Below are 20,926 nucleotides of genomic sequence, written 5' to 3' on the forward strand. Positions count from 1 at the left end.
ATCGGCTAAATCTGCCGCATGCGGCAAAAAACGGACCGTGCGCAAGCCCATTCGGCACAATACGGCACTAATGTAAGTCTATGCAAAAAAAAAAAAAACACAACCGGCAGCAAAAAAAAAAAAAAAAAAAAAAAAAACGGTTGCGGTTTTTCTGCAGAGCGCCGTATTGTGCCGCATAGCAAAAACCGGATGTGTGAAAGTAGCCTAAAATGGCACCGTAGTCAGCAGGTACATACCGCGATCTCTGTTGCCATTACATTGGAGACACAACAAAATGTTTGCTTGGATTCAGCATCCTAGTGCCAGTATGGCACTGCCTGTACTTCATATAGCAAAATCCTGGTGCTTGGTTCCCCCACATCTCCAGTCTACACCCACAGGGCAATGCAATGATACACAAGCCTCAAGTTACTCGCATAAGGGCCGACATTCTAGATAAGGCTTCAGGAGCTCCAGACTTAGGGGTGCTTCACACACAGCGAGCTCACTGCCGAGATCGCTGCTGAGTCACGCTTTTTGTGACGCAGCAGTGACCTCATTAGCGATCTCGCTGTGTGTGACACTGAGCAGCGACCTGGCCCCTGCTGCGAGATCGCTGCTCGTAACACAGCCCTGGTTCGTTTTCTTCAAAGGCGCTCTCCCACTGTGACACACAGATCGCTGTGTGTGACAGCGAGAGAGCGACAAATGAAGCGAGCAGGGAGCAGGAGCCGGCATCTGACAGCTGAGGTAAGCTTGTAACCAAGATAAACATCGGGTAACCGAGGTGGTTACCCGATATTTACCTTAGTTACCAGCCTCTGCAGCTCTCACGCTGCCTGTGCTGCCGGCTCCGGCTCTCTGCACATGTAGCTGCTGTACACATCGGGTTAATTAACCCGATGTGTACTGTAGCTAGGAGAGCAAGGAGCCAGCGCTCAGTGTGCGCGGCTCCCTGCTCCCTGCACACACAGCTAAGCGGTGTGCGCTGGTAACTAATGTAAACATCGGGTAACCATACCCGATGTTTACCTTAGTTACCAGTCTCCGCAGCTTCCAGACGGTGGCTCCGTGCAAGCGCAGCGTCGCTTGCACGTCGCTGCTGGCTGGGGGCTGTTCACTGGTCGCTGGTGAGATCTGCCTGTTTGACAGCTCACCAGAGACCATGTAGCGATGCAGCAGCGATCCTGACCAGGTCAGATCGCTGCTGCATCGCTAAGTGTGAAGGTACCCTTAATGTGCCCACATTACACCACCTGGTCCTTTAACAGTTTTCCGAGTGCCATCTCAGCCAAGTGACAATATATGAGATAAGACCCAGCCAGGCTGCCTTAATACAGATGCTAAAATGCATTGCATTTTGTCTGAAAGGTCTAATACTTGTGTGAAAATGACCAATCCTGACATTAAACCCAGCATTTCAGAAAGACGTTTTAATATCAAGTGGAATAGAGAAGTATACATCATAGGCTACATTCACATGACCGTTCCGTTTTTTGCGGTCCGCAAAAACGGTCAGTTTTTTCACGGATGTGTCAGTGTGGCATCCGTGTGACATCCGTTCCGTATACGGTCCATGTGTCATCCGTGTGTCATGCGTGTGACTTCCGTTTTTTTGCGGACCGCAAAAACCGGAAGCAGCAACAAAGATAAATAGATGAGTAGATATAGAGATAGATAGATAGATAGATAGATAGATAGATAGATAGATAGATAGATAGATAGATAGATAGATAGATAGATAATGTCCTACCCCCTGCATATTCTAAGCTGGCACCCTTTAGTGACTTTCATGTGGCACTAAAGGGTGCTTAGCCTTGCATTTAGCCAAAAAAAATAAATTAAAAAAAAAAAAAAGAAAGACGTGGGACCCCCTATGTTTTGTAGCCAGCTAGGGTAAAGCAGACAGCTGCAGCCTGCAAACCACAGCTGGCAGCTTCACCTTGGCTGGTAATCCAAAACAGAGGGCACCGCACACTGTTAATTTAAATAAATAATTTAAACAAAAAACACGGGGTCCCCCCCAAATTGGTTCACCAGTCAAGGTAAAGCAGACAGCTGTGGTCTGGTATTCTCAGACTAGGGAGGTCCACCGGTATTGGACACTCCCCAGCCTAAAAATAGCAGGCCACAGCCGCCCCAGAAGTGGCGCATCCATTAGATGTGCCAATCCTGGCACTTCGCCCCAACTCATCCCGATGCCCTGGTGCGGTGGCAAACGGGGTAATATATGGGGTTGATGCCAGATGTGTAGTGTCACCTGGCATCAAGCCCTGGGGTTAGTGATGTCACGGCGTCTATCAGATACCCGACATCACCAACAGTCGGTAATAAAAAAAAATAAAAAAATAAAAAAAAAAGGTTTATTTGAAAAAAGTCCCGAAAACATTCCCTCATTCACCAATTTATTGACAAGAATAAGCAAATCCAGGTCCAGTGTAATCCAATATGGTGGGGGGGGGGGCCCACGGCGATCCATACCATAGTCAATGTCCCAGTCAACCCCATTGGCTGGGAGAGTAATGCTGTGATCTGAGCTAACATCAATAGGTCAGCCCAGGTCACTGCAGGGGATGACTAGCGCTGCTGTCAGGAGGATTGATGAGATCATTACCTGCTGTGATGATCTCCTCCTCTGCCGACGTCAGCGCTGTCACTGATTTCTAAGCCCGCCGTGTTCTCAGCAAAGAATCGCGGGAGCCTGTGACGTCACCGCTAGTGACAGTCTTGGGCCGCCCACGAGACGTGATGTGAGAACGCGGTGGGCTTAGAAGGCAGTGACAGCGCTGACGTCACCAGAGGAGGAGATCGTCACAGCAGGTAATGATCTCATCTAACCTCCTCATAGCAGCGCTTGTCATCCCTGCGGCTGCACGCACTGCTGTGAGAAGCTGCTGACACTGCAGAGGGGGGAGGGAAGGGGGTCCACACTGACACTCTGTGGGCAGACACGGGGATGACTAGAGCTGCTTCTCATCACTGCCCGTGCAGTCTGTGTCCCGCTCCCTGCAAGCCCCGCAGCTACTCACACTGCTGTGCTGGCAGACACTGACACGCTGCTGAGCGAGCAGCCGTGGGGCTGGCAGGGAGCGGGACACAGACTGCACAGGCACCCGTCGGAGGTCACGCGGAAGTGCTTCCGTGCGGCTTCCGGGAATTTGGCGGACCCATTGACTTGTATTGAGTCACGGTCCGTTATTACGGAACAGAATAGGACATATTCCATAATAACGGAACGGACATACGGCATCTGATCTTTTTTTTGTAGGATCGGATGCACACGGAGGTGTTTCCATGTGTCATCCGATCCTCCAAAAAGGACATTGAAAAGATGGTCCTGTCCGTGGGTCCGCAAAAACACAGGAACTGAACAGGACAAACGGAACGGCCGTGTGAATGAGCCCATAGACTATGCTTACGAGCAGGGCCCTCACTCCTCCTGGTATCTTAATTTTGTTATTTCGTATTGTCTCATTGTCTGTACATGTCCCCTCTTAATTGTAAAGCGCTGCGGAATATGTTGGTGCTATAGAATTAATTATTATTATTATTATTATTATTATTATTATTATTATTATTATTATTATTATTATTATTATTATTATTATTATTATTATTATTATTATTATTATTAATAATAAGCTATAACATTTTCAAAATAAGTACACCAACATCCTAAAGTCTATTAAGTAATGATGGAAACAGGTTAAATCGGCCTATCCAACAGTGTCCATGTGATTGAATTCTTGGGAAAGCTAGTTATTACACTCCTAATACCCAACAGAGCAGATATTAAAATGCTGATGTGAAGTTGGCCCTAATGCCTATTACATCGTATATCAGACTATAGCCCATAAAAGGTTAACATGGGGAGTAGGACCTGGAGTCGTGGATCAAGAGGTAAGGGGTCCACGTGTATCCAAAGCAGGTGGCGTGGTGCATTATGATGGGCTACTGGACTGCCCCGAGCAGACGCTGCATCCCTAAAAACATGGGCTCACCACATGATTATGCCAGGACAGACTCCTGTGGCACCTGAAACCACATGGACTCCAAAAGAGTCTGGCAGGATCCAAGGTGATTGTCCTCTAGCTGCGGTCACGGCGGCTGAGTGCAGACCTCACTAGAGCACCCAGGACTGTGGCATTTCATTACATAGCTGTCCTGAGTCTGATATCATATACAATTGTATATGTAGTAACTGGTACATGGGTGGGCAGACCTCACTAGGACAGTTGTGGATTCTCCTGGTACCACATATGAGTAGATGGTAGTGTGGCATGGCCTGGGCATCAGGGGTAGGGCTCACACTTCTGGATTGTCCTCACTGTGTTGCCCAATTTCTGTCTATTATAAGACACGTTTGGTATGGCCTGGTTACAGGGGGTAGACCTCAGTTGGGCACACTTGTGGCTTGTTCTCACTGTTGCCCACTTTGGCCATATTAGAGGGCACATGTGGCATGGCCTGGTTACAGGGGGTTGAGGTCACTTGGGCACACTTGTGGCTTGTCCTCACTGTTGCCCACTTTGGCCATATTAGAGGGCACATGTGGCATGGCCTGGTTACAGGGGGTTGAGGTCACTTGGGCACACTTGTGGCTTGTCCTCACTGTTGCCCACTGTCTGTCCATATTAGAGGCACATGTGTGGCATGGCCGCAGCAGGCTGTCACCTCAGCACGTTTGTTTTGTGCCTCGCCTTTCACGTGCTCTTGGTGGCACCAGACCAGTGAGTGCCTCCTCTCACTCCTCCCCACTGTGCCAGACTTGGCAGCAGGGACAACCATGGAGTTTCCTTCCAACAAGCCCTGGCCACGAGGACCCGCGGATGTGGCGCTGTGGAGCCGGCAGGAGGCGAGCGGCCGCGGGCTCACACAGAAGTGTAAACAAGTGAAGTTGTGCTCCGGCCTCCACCCCCGAGCCTGGTGCCTCCGCCAGCAGCAGCCTGCGCTCCCGCCTCCCCATTCCTCAGCTCACATTGCAGGAGCCGGGGGGGCAGAGTGCGGCTCTGGAGCTCTACCCACTGGCACAAACAGCAGAGTAGTGGCAGCAGAAACCCAAAGCCAGCCGGGACCGCACACGTGGAGAGGGCACCGCCGCCAGCAGCTGCTGCACGGGCTGTTCCTGAAGAGCAGGAGCTGGCAGCTGACCGGAGCCGCTTTGCCGCCAGTGATACATGTCACTCAGGACTGCGTGAGTGAGGGGAGCAGCGGGCGGCGCACACAGCACGCGGGGCTCCCGAGCCACATCCACAAACTTCAGCGCACACCGTTACGTACAGTACCTGCTGCAGGCTCGTGTCCGGCGCTCAGGCGAGGGTCCCGCTGCACACTGCCCAACTCTAGAGGGGCGATCAGTCCGCCGCTGCCAATCAGCTGAGTCCGGGAGGTCGTGCGTGTATTATCCCATGGAATCCGCACAGCTCTGGTCCTGCGCTCAGCTGACTCCGTCCTCAGGATGCGATCCTGCCACCTCCCCCCGCGCTCAGCCCCGGCCTTATAAACCCTCCCTCAGCTCAGCAGCGATCGGGAGCGAGCGGGGTGGGGAGGGCACAAGGCAGGACAGGCCGTGGGGACGGGACAGCTGTCAGGACGGGATGACCAGCCGTAGGGACGAGACAGCCAGCCGTGGGGACGGGACAGCAGCCAGCACTGAGGACGGGACGGGACATAAAGCACTGAGGACGGGACGGGGCAGCCAGCACTGAGGACGGGACAGGACATAAAGCACTGAGGACGGGACAGCCAGCACTGAGGACGGGACGGGGCAGCCAGCACTGAGGACGGGACGGGACAGCCAGCCAGGGGGACGGGACAGCAGCCAGCACTGAGGACGGGACGGGACATAAAGCACTGAGGACGGGACGGGGCAGCCAGCACTGAGGACGGGACAGGACATAAAGCACTGAGGACGGGGCAGCCAGCACTGAGGACGGGACGGGGCAGCCAGCACTGAGGACGGGACGGGGCAGCCAGCACTGAGGACGGGACGGGGCAGCCAGCACTGAGGACGGGACGGGACAGCCAGCACTGAGGACGGGACGGGGCAGCCAGCACTGAGGACGGGACGGGGCAGCCAGCACTGAGGACGGGACGGGGCAGCCAGCACTGAGGACGGGACGGGGCAGCCAGCACTGAGGACGGGACGGGGCAGCCAGCACTGAGGACGGGACGGGGCAGCCAGCACTGAGGACGGGACGGGACAGCCAGCACTGAGGACGGGACGGGGCAGCCAGCACTGAGGACGGGACGGGGCAGCCAGCACTGAGGACGGGACAGGACATAAAGCACTGAGGACGGGACGGGACATAAAGCACTGAGGACGGGACAGCCAGCACTGAGGACGGGACGGGGCAGCCAGCACTGAGGACGGGACAGCCAGCACTGAGGACGGGACGGGGCAGCCAGCACTGAGGACGGGACAGCCAGCACTGAGGACGGGACGGGGCAGCCAGCACTGAGGACGGGACAGCCAGCACTGAGGACGGGACGGGGCAGCCAGCACTGAGGACGGGACAGCCAGCACTGAGGACGGGACGGGGCAGCCAGCACTGAGGACGGGACGGGGCAGCCAGCACTGAGGACGGGATGGGACAGCCAGCACTGAGGACGGGATGGGGCAGCCAGCACTGAGGACGGGACGGGACATAAAGCACTGAGGACGGGATGGGGCAGCCAGCACTGAGGACGGGACGGGACATAAAGCACTGAGGACGGGACGGGACATAAAGCACTGAGGACGGGACGGGGCAGCCAGCACTGAGGACGGGACGGGGCAGCCAGCACTGAGGACGGGACGGGGCAGCCAGCACTGAGGACGGGACAGCCAGCACTGAGGACGGGACGGGGCAGCCAGCACTGAGGACGGGACAGCCAGCACTGAGGACGGGACGGGGCAGCCAGCACTGAGGACGGGACGGGGCAGCCAGCACTGAGGACGGGACGGGGCAGCCAGCACTGAGGACGGGACGGGGCAGCCAGCACTGAGGACGGGACGGGGCAGCCAGCACTGAGGACGGGATGGGGCAGCCAGCACTGAGGACGGGACGGGACATAAAGCACTGAGGACGGGACGGGACATAAAGCACTGAGGACGGGACGGGGCAGCCAGCACTGAGGACGGGACGGGGCAGCCAGCACTGAGGACGGGACGGGGCAGCCAGCACTGAGGACGGGACAGCCAGCACTGAGGACGGGACGGGGCAGCCAGCACTGAGGACGGGACAGCCAGCACTGAGGACGGGACGGGGCAGCCAGCACTGAGGACGGGACAGCCAGCACTGAGGACGGGACGGGGCAGCCAGCACTGAGGACGGGACAGCCAGCACTGAGGACGGGACGGGGCAGCCAGCACTGAGGACGGGACAGCCAGCACTGAGGACGGGACGGGGCAGCCAGCACTGAGGACGGGACAGCCAGCACTGAGGACGGGACGGGGCAGCCAGCACTGAGGACGGGACGGGGCAGCCAGCACTGAGGACGGGACGGGGCAGCCAGCACTGAGGACGGGACGGGGCAGCCAGCACTGAGGACGGGATGGGGCAGCCAGCACTGAGGACGGGACGGGGCAGCCAGCACTGAGGACGGGACGGGGCAGCCAGCACTGAGGACGGGACGGGGCAGCCAGCACTGAGGACGGGACAGCAGCCAGCCGTGGGGACGGGACAGCAGCCAGCCGTGGGGACGGGACAGCAGCCAGCCGTGGGGACGAGCCAGCCAGCCAGGGGGACGGGACAGCAGCCAGCACTGAGGACGGGACGGGACATAAAGCACTGAGGACGGGACGGGGCAGCCAGCACTGAGGACGGGACGGGGCAGCCAGCACTGAGGACGAGACGGGACAGCCAGCACTGAGGACGGGACGGGGCAGCCAGCACTGAGGACGGGACGGGGCAGCCAGCACTGAGGACGGGACGGGACAGCCAGCACTGAGGACGGGACGGGGCAGCCAGCACTGAGGACGGGACGGGACAGCCAGCACTGAGGACGGGACGGGGCAGCCAGCACTGAGGACGGGACGGGGCAGCCAGCACTGAGGACGGGACGGGGCAGCCAGCACTGAGGACGGGACAGGACATAAAGCACTGAGGACGGGACAGCCAGCACTGAGGACGGGACAGGACATAAAGCACTGAGGACGGGACAGCCAGCACTGAGGACGGGGCAGCCAGCACTGAGGACGGGACAGGGCAGCCAGCACTGAGGACGGGACGGGACAGCCAGCACTGAGGACGGGACGGGACATAAAGCACTGAGGACGGGACGGGGCAGCCAGCACTGAGGACGGGACGGGGCAGCCAGCACTGAGGACGGGACGGGGCAGCCAGCACTGAGGACGGGACGGGGCAGCCAGCACTGAGGACGGGACGGGGCAGCCAGCACTGAGGACGGGACAGCCAGCACTGAGGACGGGATGGGGCAGCCAGCACTGAGGACGGGACAGGACATAAAGCACTGAGGACGGGACGGGACATAAAGCACTGAGGACGGGACAGCCAGCACTGAGGACGGGACGGGGCAGCCAGCACTGAGGACGGGACGGGGCAGCCAGCACTGAGGACGGGACGGGGCAGCCAGCACTGAGGACGGGACGGGGCAGCCAGCACTGAGGACGGGACGGGGCAGCCAGCACTGAGGACGGGACGGGACAGCCAGCACTGAGGACGGGACGGGACAGCCAGCACTGAGGACGGGACGGGACAGCCAGCACTGAGGACGGGACGGGGCAGCCAGCACTGAGGACGGGACAGGACATAAAGCACTGAGGACGGGACAGCCAGCACTGAGGACGGGACAGGACATAAAGCACTGAGGACGGGACAGCCAGCACTGAGGACGGGGCAGCCAGCACTGAGGACGGGACAGGGCAGCCAGCACTGAGGACAGGATGGGACAGCCAGCACTGAGGACGGGACGGGACAGCCAGCACTGAGGACGGGACGGGACAGCCAGCACTGAGGACGGGACAGGGCAGCCAGCACTGAGGACGGGACGGGGCAGCCAGCACTGAGGACGGGACGGGGCAGCCAGCACTGAGGACGGGACGGGGCAGCCAGCACTGAGGACGGGACGGGGCAGCCAGCACTGAGGACGGGACGGGGCAGCCAGCACTGAGGACGGGACGGGGCAGCCAGCACTGAGGACGGGACGGGACAGCCAGCACTGAGGACGGGACGGGACAGCCAGCACTGAGGACGGGACAGGACATAAAGCACTGAGGACGGGACGGGACAGCCAGCACTGAGGACGGGACGGGACAGCCAGCACTGAGGACGGGACGGGGCAGCCAGCACTGAGGACGGGACGGGGCAGCCAGCACTGAGGACGGGACGGGGCAGCCAGCACTGAGGACGGGACGGGGCGGGGCAGCCAGCACTGAGGACAGGACGGGACAGCCAGCACTGAGGACGGGACGGGTCAGCCAGCACTGAGGACGGGACAGCCAGCACTGAGGACGGGACAGGACATAAAGCACTGAGGACGGGACGGTACAGCCAGCACTGAGGACGGGACGGTACAGCCAGCACTGAGGACGGGACGGGACAGCCAGCACTGAGGACGGGACGGGACAGCCAGCACTGAGGACGGGACGGGACAGCCAGCACTGAGGACGGGTCGGGACAGCCAGCACTGAGGACGGGACAGCCAGCACTGAGGACGGGACAGCCAGCACTGAGGACGGGACAGCCAGCACTGAGGACGGGACAGCCAGCACTGAGGACGGGACAGGACATAAAGCACTGAGGACGGGACGGGACAGCCAGCACTGAGGACGGGACGGGACAGCCAGCACTGAGGACGGGACGGGACAGCCAGCACTGAGGACGGGACGGGACAGCCAGCACTGAGGACGGGACGGGACAGCCAGCACTGAGGACGGGACGGGACAGCCAGCACTGAGGACGCGACAGCCAGCACTGAGGACGGGACAGCCAGCACTGAGGACGGGACGGGACAGCCAGCACTGAGGACGGGACGGGACAGCCAGCACTGAGGACGGGACGGGACAGCCAGCACTGAGGACGGGACAGGACAGCCAGCACTGAGGACGGGACGGGGCAGCCAGCACTGAGGACGGGACGGGGCAGCCAGCACTGAGGACGGGACGGGGCAGCCAGCACTGAGGACGGGACGGGGCAGCCAGCACTGAGGACGGGACGGGGCAGCCAGCACTGAGGACGGGACGGGACAGCCAGCACTGAGGACGGGACAGCCAGCACTGAGGACGGGACGGGACAGCCAGCACTGAGGACGGGACAGCCAGCACTGAGGACGGGACGGGACAGCCAGCACTGAGGACGGGACGGGGCAGCCAGCACTGAGGACGGGACGGGGCAGCCAGCACTGAGGACGGGACGGGGCAGCCAGCACTGAGGACGGGACGGGGCAGCCAGCACTGAGGACGGGACGGGGCAGCCAGCACTGAGGACGGGACGGGGCAGCCAGCACTGAGGACGGGACGGGACAGCCAGCACTGAGGACGGGACGGGACAGCCAGCACTCAGGACGGGACGGGACAGCCAGCACTGAGGACGGGACGGGACAGCCAGCACTGAGGACGGGACAGCCAGCACTGAGGACGGGACGGGACAGCCAGCACTGAGGATGGGACGGGACAGCCAGCCCTGAGGATGGGACGGGACAGCCAGCCCTGAGGACGGGACGGGACAGCCAGCCCTGAGGACGGGACGGGACAGCCAGCCCTGAGGACGGGACGGGACAGCCAGCCCTGAGGACGGGACGGGACAGCCAGCCCTGAGGACGGGACGGGACAGCCAGGACTGAGGACGGGACAGCCAGCACTGAGGACGGGACAGGCAGCCAGCACTGGGGACCGCCAGCCAGCACTGAGGACGGGACAGCCAGCACTGAGGACGGGGCAGCCAGCACAGAGGACGGGACGGGGCAGCCAGCACTGAGGACGGGACGGGGCAGCCAGCACTGAGGACGGGACGGGGCAGCCAGCACTGAGGACGGGACGGGGCAGCCAGCACTGAGGACGGGACGGGGCAGCCAGCACTGAGGACGGGACGGGGCAGCCAGCACTGAGGACGGGACGGGGCAGCCAGCACTGAGGGCGGGACGGGGCAGCCAGCACTGAGGACGGGATGGGGCGGCCAGCACTGAGGACGGGACGGGGTGGCCAGCACTGAGGACGGGACGGGGTAGCCAGCACTGAGGACGGGACGGGGTAGCCAGCACTGAGGACGGGACAGGGCAGCCAGCACTGAGGACGGGACAGGGCAGCCAGCACTGAGGACGGGACGGGGCAGCCAGCACTGAGGATGGCACGGCAGGACTTTCAAGGACATTTTCCCGATCACTAAGGCTAGGTTCACATTTCCATTGCTTTTTATCAGTCACATGCGTTGCTTGACGCTTGTGACTGATGCGTTGTACAAACGTTATTCCTATTTGTTAGTATTTTTTCGTTTGGGAACCCTCCCCAACCACACCTATTGCCAATCCATATCATACGCATAAATAGCCTGGGTCTCAGCTTCCCATACACGGTAGGTTTTTTAACTGCATGAGAGGACACACACAAGCTAGGGACCCCAATGTAGAGAAATACTTTGGCGTAGTGTTGGGGCTCTATTGCATTGATCAATTCAGTAGCTAAATTTCTCTTGATTCATATGTTCATGGCAGTAATGCAGATTCCATTTTTCACATTTTCACTCTTACATATAGCTATTGGATTTTTCAAGTCAGTATTCACACAGCAGTTTCTGCTATTTCATGTATTCCCCTTACATAGTCACTGGTATGCATACCTTATCTCCCCATATTGATATAGTCTAGACAGCTCCCCTGTGCGGCACCGCAAATGATTCAATTGTAGTAAAGTCCTGCCGGCGCCGGTATCCGGGTATAGAGCTGCGATCGTCACGGGCCGCAACAAGTAGGTACGTGTTCATCATCAGGACCCGCTGCGTCCTGGACGCAGCGGGTCCTGACCTATGGGGCCGCAAGTCTCCTCCTTAGGAGACCGCAGCTGTCTGCGATCAGGGTTTTTAGAAATCCCATCCACTTTGCTTGTACTGTACATTGCAGCATTTTGGACGCAGCTGAAACATGCTGCATTCAAAACGCTGCAAACACTGATCGTAGACACACCGGGAACGGAGGAAAGGTGAGAATTTTTTTTTGCATATTACTAAAGGATGAACACAATACTACAGGGCACAATACTACAAGAATGTGCACAATACTGCAGGACACAATACTAAAGGGCACAATACCACAAGGATGAGTACAGTACCGCAGGACACAAGGACGAGCACAATTCTACTGGGCACAATATTACAAGGATGAGCACAATACTATAGGGCACAAGGATGGGCACAATACTACAGGGCACAATACCACAAGGATGGGGGACTACAGGGAACACAGATGGAGACATTACTACAATTTGTTGGCTAAGATTACTATATGATGCTGCTAATTTTAAAACTATTACAAGAAGGTGAGAAAATTCAAAATAAAGCATGATTTTTTTTTTTTGCGCCATCAAAAATGCTTTTTTCTTTTTTATATATATATATATATATATATATATATATATATATATATATATATATATATATATATATATATATATATATATATACTTAACTAAACAAAAAAATGCAGGTTTGTTCTAATAAACAAGCAAAACATGTTCAAAAAAGTGATCCAAAAGGTGTATAGAAAAAAAATATGGATTCATTAAAAATGTCACTTTGTCCTGCAAAGAATGCGGCCCCTCTCAATTTTTTTTTCCTCTGTGCAGCCCGTACACACAGCTGAGTTTGAGACCCCTGGTCTATGACTAAGGTTGTCTCTGTACACAGGAAACGTGTCAGATTATGTTCGATTTTTCTGACGATTTTATGTAATAAAGAGGATTTTATTTTATCCTATTATACGGATTCGATGTGTCGTTTGGTTCTTCCACCTTTGTCTTTACAATTATTTTTTTAGTTTGTTAGTAAACATGTAATGAACATTCGAAGAATGAAGCCTGGAAGGAGCTCTTGTGCTGCTAAATATATTATATAGCGATTACAAGGATTTTAACCCTACCACTCCCTGGCGATATTCCATTTCTTTCAGTTTTGTTTTTTCCTTTCCATCTTCTAAGAGCCATAACGTTTTTTATTTTTCCTGCCACATAAATTAATTTAACAAGGGAACAGCACAAATCCCTCTAAAATTCATTTTATTAATATTATTACAATCGCCCAGGTGAAATAACCCACAAACTCAAATATCAAACAAATAAATAAATGATAGGGAGATCGTATAGACCAGTGGTAGCCGAGCAATTGATATTTCTAGACAGAGGTCAGTCTAGTGTGGTCACAATTGTCAAAAAGTGAATACCTAAACTCTGGTGACCCTTATGTGTCACTGTGTCTGACCCCTACCTACCAACTGAGGGTATGACACCCTAACTTAGCTGGGCGCCCCCGTTACTCGTCGGCTATCCCTCAATCTCCCTGTAAACACCCTACCAATCAATAATTAATAGTGTACCTTACAATGTCACATTAACCATAGGGCTATTTATGGACCGTAATAATCAACTGATAAATCAATATCCAAAACATATGTCTTAAACATCAATAATCAAAGTGCCATCCAAATTTGATAATAGCCCATACATATTAGGTACACATTGATCCATCGCTATTGCCACAATAGGCCCACAGCATGTTAATGAAAAAATTCAAATACTTCCCTCAAACTAATGCGGTACGCATGGCCTCGAGGCTTTTCCTCGCCTGTTGTTGGATCATCAGGAGGCCAGGGGACAAAGAAAAGAAGGAAGGTTCCAATAACATAGATGGTAGTTTCCTGCCACATAGCCATATGAAGGCTTATTTTTTGTGGGATAAGTTGCACTTTTGAATGAAGCCATTTTATTGTACCACATAGTGTACTGGAAAACAGGGAAAAAGTTCCAAGTGTGTTGAAATTGAAAAAAAAAGTTGTTGTTTAGCTTTTTATTTACCAGGTTAATTATATGGTAATACTGAACTGGCAAGATGATTATCCAGGTTAGTAAGAGGACGCAGATACCAAACATATAGTTTTATTATTATTTATTATTATTATTATTATTATTATTATTATTATTATTTAAATAGTAAAATCAATTTCTGAAATTTGTAAAAAAAAAAAAATTGATTTTGTTGTCATTTTCTGTGACCCATAACATTTTCATTTTTTGGAAAATGAGGCTATGTGAGGGCTTACTTTTGCACTTTGAACTGATGTTTTTACTGATACCATTTTGGAGCATATACAATGTTTTGATCGCCTCTTACTGCAATATTGTAGCGGACAAAAAAACTCATTCTAGCTGTGTTGTTTTTTTTCTCATTATGCCTTTAACCTTGTGGATTAATTTCCTTAAAAAAATTTGGCCAAAATTACGAAATCAGCGACACCACATATGTGTTGTTTATTTTATTTACTGTTTTAACCTCTTTACAACCATGGACGTTCTTATACATCTTGGAAGGCAAGTGCTTCCCTACGAAGGACGTATATGTACGTCCCGGCGATTGCATAGGCATCGGCGCTGTGCCTGCTGTGATCACCGCTGGGGACTCAGCTTTCCTGACACCCGACCCCCGGCCCTCACATCCTCAGACAATGCCTGCGCTGTTTAAACATCTAAATACCCCAATCAATATCAATCATGGAACCTAGGGGATTGGGAGATGGATCGCGCTCCCTCTCCCCTCCAAATGAGACCCAAGTGACTACGGAAAGCCTAAGTGATCATACCTTTCCACAGTGCAGTTCTGACAGCTGCAGTGATCAAGCATTGCAGTATATTGCAGCTTAACTTTACTGCTGCTACATCTTCCTCTGGCAATTGTCCCACGGTTCACCACAGGGCAGCACGGGTCCCCAATGCCACCATCTTCCACGGGCGACACTGTCCATAAAGACCCCGTCTTCCACTGCCTTCAGTGCGGGTACGATTGCTCCTCCAAACCGGGCTCTGTAAATGGAACTGTCCTCACTCCAACTCAACTTCTTGTCGTCCTCCACTAGGGCTCCGACCCCTGATGGCGCCCTCTGGGGCTCCGATCACAGTGGCGTTCAACAAGTCAGACAAGATCCTCCTTTCCTTCCACCCTGTATGCAGGATGGCATCTCCCGGGCTACTTGGAGACGTTCAACAAAGGTCAGGAGTTAGTATAACAGGAGCGGGTCTTTTGCTTAAAAACTTTTTAACTGCAAACTTTTAAACTTGCGGCGAACTCCCTCAAAACCGGCCATTCTCAGGGCACGAAGCAACAAAGTGCCCTAGCTGTCTGCAGTTATCGTACCCCCAGCGTCAGTCGGGGCTTCGTCCTCCGAGATGGACTCCGTATCACCCTCGGAGCCGCTGTCATCCGTCTCCCAGCTAGGCGCCGTTCCCGTTGCGGCCGGGCGGACTGCCGGAGCAGACATCCTTTCTGTGGCAGGCGGGTCACCACCAGCTGCTACACGGGGAGTCACTACCGGAGTCCAGGGGTCCACTGCTCCTGCGACCGGAGTGAGAGCCGCCACATTCCCACCGTCAGGCGCATCTGCAGGCGCCACCGCTCCAGCGGACAGCACCACTCCGCCATCGGGGTTTGGCGCGGACATCTTCCCGCTTCTCCGCTATGGTCTTTTTCTGGCACTCCTCTTTTTGGCCGGTAAGTTTCGTTTCGACTTCCGGCTTCGCTTCTCGGCCATGTTCCCGGCGGGTGGGGCTTCAGCTTTCACGCCCTTTTCGCGGGGAAGAAGATCCTGGGCGGGAATCTTCGCGCCAAAAGATGGCGGCAAGATGGCGGTTTCTGGAAATTTTTCAACGGATCACCGCTGACTACAATGCAAGGCGCACTTCCACAAGGTAAGTGGATGGGTAAGTATCCTGTTCGTGACACTAAAGTTTCAGGGTGTGCCGCCCCCGTGCCAGCAGCCTGCCGCTGCTCGGGTCCGGACCTTCCGGTGAGTGGCTCAAGGGTCTCCGGACCTGGGGGACCCCGCGGACACTCCGAATGAAAAGGGTCGGGGGGTGGTGGACGTATATGTACGGGCTGGGCCGTACTAGGTTCGTGATGCCACCCACGGTATGTGGTGATATTGGACACCACCGCTGCAGTTACGGGGCACCCGGGGGAGATGTTGTGCAGCAAGTTAACCCCTCCGTGGGCAGGGATGGTGGCCCCGGGACCCGTTGGGGTTGGTGGTGCAGGAAGATGGGCGACCGCAGGGTACTAGTGTACTCACTATTAAGAAAACACACGAGTCTCGTAAACCAAGGTGATGGTGGTCAGTGCCCGCAGCCGGCTGCATTCTGTTTCCTCCACCCGGCTGGTGGTCTCTGTCTTTCTCCTGCACCTTTTTTAGAACGGTGGACTGCCTGTGCTTGCATCTTCAGGAGTCCGCTCCCGGCTGGATGTAGCCTAAGGAGCCCTTGCCCGCAGACGCTGGCCCGTGGGATCTCTGAGCCCTGGCGGTGGCCTGTTATCCCCCTCGGTGGGCTTTTGCCTTCCATCGGGACTTTGGGTGGGACAGGACCTCTAGTCCTGGCCGCAATCAGTTAATTAACCAGTTCCAGTCGCTTCTGTTCCTAGCTTCAGGGTTTGAGTACCCCCCTGTGTTCTCCGGTTTCCGAGTCGGTTCCCCGGGTCGGTACCGGCGACTTACAACCCTGTCCCAGTCCACCTCGGCTCCACCGAGCCGTCTTCCTGGCTCCTGCAGACGGAGACCGCCGTCTGCCTCCTAGCCAAAGGCACCAGGGCTCCTACCCTGGTACCTGTCAGTTTTCTTTCAGGCCTCAGACACAGGCATAAATATGTCCCCCAGCTTGGGTCCTTTCCTGGTATATACAGTATAGGTCCCACAGCCTGGGCCCTATCCTGATTTTTATGAACCCCAGTATGAGCCCTATCCTGTTATATATATATATATGTCCCCCAGGCTGGGCCCTATGCTGGTATATATAAGTCTCACAGCCTAGCCCCTATGCTGGTATATATATGTTCCCCAGCCTGGCCCCTGTGCTGGTATATATACGCTCCCCAGCTTAGGCCCCATCCTGGTATATATAATTATATATATATGTATATATATATAGAAATATATATATATATATACAGTTAGGTCCAGAAATATTTGGACAGTGACACAATTTTCGCGAGTTGGGCTCTGCATGCCACCACATTGGATTTGAAATGAAACCTCTACAACAGAATTCAAGTGCAGATCGTAACGTTTAATTTGAAGGTTTGAACAAAAATATCTGATAGAAATTGTAGGAATTGTACACTTTTCTTTACAAACACTCCACATTTTAGGAGGTCAAAAGTAGTTGGACAAATAAACCAAACCCAAACAAAATATTTTTATTTTCAATATTTTGTTGCGAATCCTTTGGAGGCAATCACTGCCTTAAGTCTGGAACCCATGGACATCACCAAACGCTGGGTTTCCTCCTTCTTAATGCTTTGCCAGGCCTTTACAGCCGCAGCCTTCAGGTCTTGCTTGTTTGTGGGTCTTTCCGTCTTAAGTCTGGATTTGAGCAAGTGAAATGCATGCTCAATTGGGTTAAGATCTGGTGACTGACTTGGCCATTGCAGAATGTTCCACTTTTTTGCACTCATGAACTCCTGGGTAGCTTTGGCTGTATGCTTGGGGTCATTGTCCATCTGTACTATGAAGCGCCGTCCGATCAACTTTGCAGCATTTGGTTGAATCTGGGCTGAAAGTATATCCCGGTACACTTCAGAATTCATCCGGCTACTCTTGTCTACTGTTATGTCATCAATAAACACAAGTGACCTAGTGCCATTGAAAGCCATGCATGCCCATGCCATCACGTTGCCTCCACCATGTTTTACAGAGGATGTGGTGTGCCTTGGATCATGTGCCGTTCCCTTTCTTCTCCAAACTTTTTTCTTCTCATCATTCTGGTACAGGTTGATCTTTGTCTCATCTGTCCATAGAATACTTTTCCAGAACTGAGCTGGCTTCATGAGGTGTTTTTCAGCAAATTTAACTCTGGCCTGTCTATTTTTGGAATTGATGAATGGTTTGCATCTAGATGTGAACCCTTTGTATTTACTTTCATGGAGTCTTCTCTTTACTGTTGACTGAGAGACAGATACACCTACTTCACTGAGAGTGTTCTGGACTTCAGTTGATGTTATGAACGGGGTTCTTCTTCACCAAAGAAAGTATGCGGCGATCATCCACCACTGTTGTCATCCGTGGACGCCCAGGCCTTTTTGAGTTCCCAAGCTCACCAGTCAATTCCTTTTTTCTCAGAATGTACCCGACTGTTGATTTTGCTACTCCAAGCATGTCTGCTATCTCTCTGATGGATTTTTTCTTTTTTTTCAGCCTCAGGATGTTCTGCTTCACCTCAATTGAGAGCTCCTTAGACCGCATGTTGTCTGGTCACAGCAACAGCTTCCAAATGCAAAACCACACACCTGTAATCAACCCCAGACCTTTTAACTACTTCATTGATTACAGGTTAACGAGGGAGACGCCTTCAGAGTTAATTGCAGCCCTTAGAGTCCCTTGTCCAATTACTTTTGGTCCCTTTAAAAAGAGGAGGCTATGCATTAAAGAGCTATGATTCCTAAACCCTTTCTCCGATTTGGATGTGAAAACTCTCATATTGCAGCTGGGAGTGTGCACTTTCAGCCCATATTATATATATAATTGTATTTCTGAACATGTTTTTGTAAACAGCTAAAATAACAAAACTTGTGTCAGTGTCCAAATATTTCTGGACCTAACTGTACATATGTGTGTATAGATAGATAGAAAGATATAGTGTGTATATATATATATATATATATATATATATATATATATATATATATATATATATATATATATATATATATATATAAACTAGCTGTAGTACCCGGGCTTTGCCCAGGATAGTAATTGTCTCTCTGTCTCTCTCCCAATCTCTGTCTGCGTGTGGCTGTCTGTCTGTCTCTCTGTCTGTGTCTTTCTTTGTCTGTCTGTGTCTATGTCTCTGTCTGTATTTGTATCAGTCTATCTGTCTCCATCTCTGTGTCTGTCTCTATACGTGTGTCTGTCTGCCTCTCTCTTTCCCCATCTGTCTCTTTCTCCATCTGTCTTTGTCTGTCTCTTTCCCCGTCTGTCTCTTTTCCCGTCTGTCTCTCTCCCTTTCTGTCTCTTTGCCCATCTGTCTCTTCGCCCTTCTGTCTCTTTGCCCGGTCTGTCTCTTTGTCCGTCTGTCTCTTTGCCCGGTCTGTCTCTTTTCCCGGTCTGTCTCTTTCCAGGGCTGTCTCTTTCCAGGGCTGTCTCTTTTCCCGTCTGTCTTTTTGCCCGTCTGCCTCTTTTCAAGTCTTTCTCTTTGCCCGTCTGTCTCTTTGCCCATCTGTCTCTTTGCCCATCTGTCTCTTTGCCCATCTGTCTCTTTGCCCATCTGTCTCTTTCCCCGGCTGTCTCTTTCCAGGTCTGTCTCTTTCCAGGTCTGTCTCTTTCCCGGTCTGTCTCTTTGCCCGTCTTTCTCTGTCTGTTTGTCTCTGTCTCTTTCTGTCTCTCTCTCTCTCTATCCGTCTCACCACCGACATCATATTACCTCACACATAAGCTTCTTATACTAACAGTTTATTTTGTTCCTATAGCAACCACTGACAGTTGCTATTAATAGCCAGTAGCTCCCACCTCCATTCAGTTTAATGGAAGCAGGATTTTGTAGAGTAACTGTAAAGCGCGGGGTTAAATTTTCCTCTCAAAACATAGTCTATGACGTTCCCTGAGTCACATGGAGTTTCTGTGCAAAATTTCGTGATTGTAAATCCAACGGTGCAAATTCCTTTAGCTTACATACATACACACACACACATACATACATACACACACACACACTGAGCTTTATGTATTATACTAGCTGTACTACCCGGCTTCGCCCTGGTTAATAACTGCTGTTAACAAAATAGAATGTATTAACAAAAATGTATTGTGCACACAAAAAAACACAAAACAAATAGATAGAAATATAATTATTAAAAGCCAAAAACTAAGCTAATAGAAGCATTTCACAACATATATTTCAACACCACAGATATTCCACACAGATTTAATTAAATTGGCCAAGTAATGTGCTCCGTCTGTCTCTTTCCAGATCTGTCTCTTTCCCCGTCTGTCTCTTTCCAGGTCTGTCTCTTTCCAGGTCTGTCTCTTTCCAGGTCTGTCTCTTTCCAGGTCTGCCTCTTTCTTCGTCTGCCTCTTTCCTCATCTGCCTCTTTCCTCGTCTGCCTCTTTCCTCGTCTGCCTCTTTCCTCGTCTGCCTCTTTCCCCGTCTGTCTCTTTCCCTTTCTGTCTCTGTCTGTCTCTTTCCCCATCTGTCTCTTTCCCCGTCTGTCTCTTTCCCCGTCTGTATCTTTTTCCATCTATCTCTTTCCCCGTCTGCCTGTCTCTGTCTGTCTCTTTCTTTGTCTGTCTCTATCTCTCTGTTTCTTTCCCCATCTGTCTCTTTCCAGGTCTGTCTCTTTCCCCGTCTGTCTCCCCGTCTATTTCTCTGTGTCTTTCCCCGTCTGTCTATCAAGCTCTGTGTCTTTCCCCATCTATCTTTGTCTCTCTGACTGTCTCTTCCTTCCCTGTCTCTGTCCCTGTCTGCATGTGTGTCTGTCTCTTTCCCCATCTGTCTCTTTCCAGGTCTTTCCCTGTCTGTCTCTTTCCACGTCTGTCTCTGTCTGTCTTTTTCACCATCTGTCTCTGTCTGTCTCTTTCCCAGTCTGTCTCTGTCTGTCTCTCTCTCTGTCTGTCTCTCTCTGTCTCTCTCTATCCGTCTCCACACCAACATCTTATTACCTCACATATAAGCTTCTTATACTATGAATGTCTTTTGTTCCTATAGCAACCACTCACAGCTCCTACTAATAACCTGTAGTTCCAGGCTCCATTTACTTTAATAAAG

This window comes from Anomaloglossus baeobatrachus, chromosome 6 (assembly GCF_048569485.1).
Source record: "Anomaloglossus baeobatrachus isolate aAnoBae1 chromosome 6, aAnoBae1.hap1, whole genome shotgun sequence".
In the NCBI taxonomy this organism is placed as follows: Eukaryota; Metazoa; Chordata; class Amphibia; order Anura; family Aromobatidae; genus Anomaloglossus; species Anomaloglossus baeobatrachus.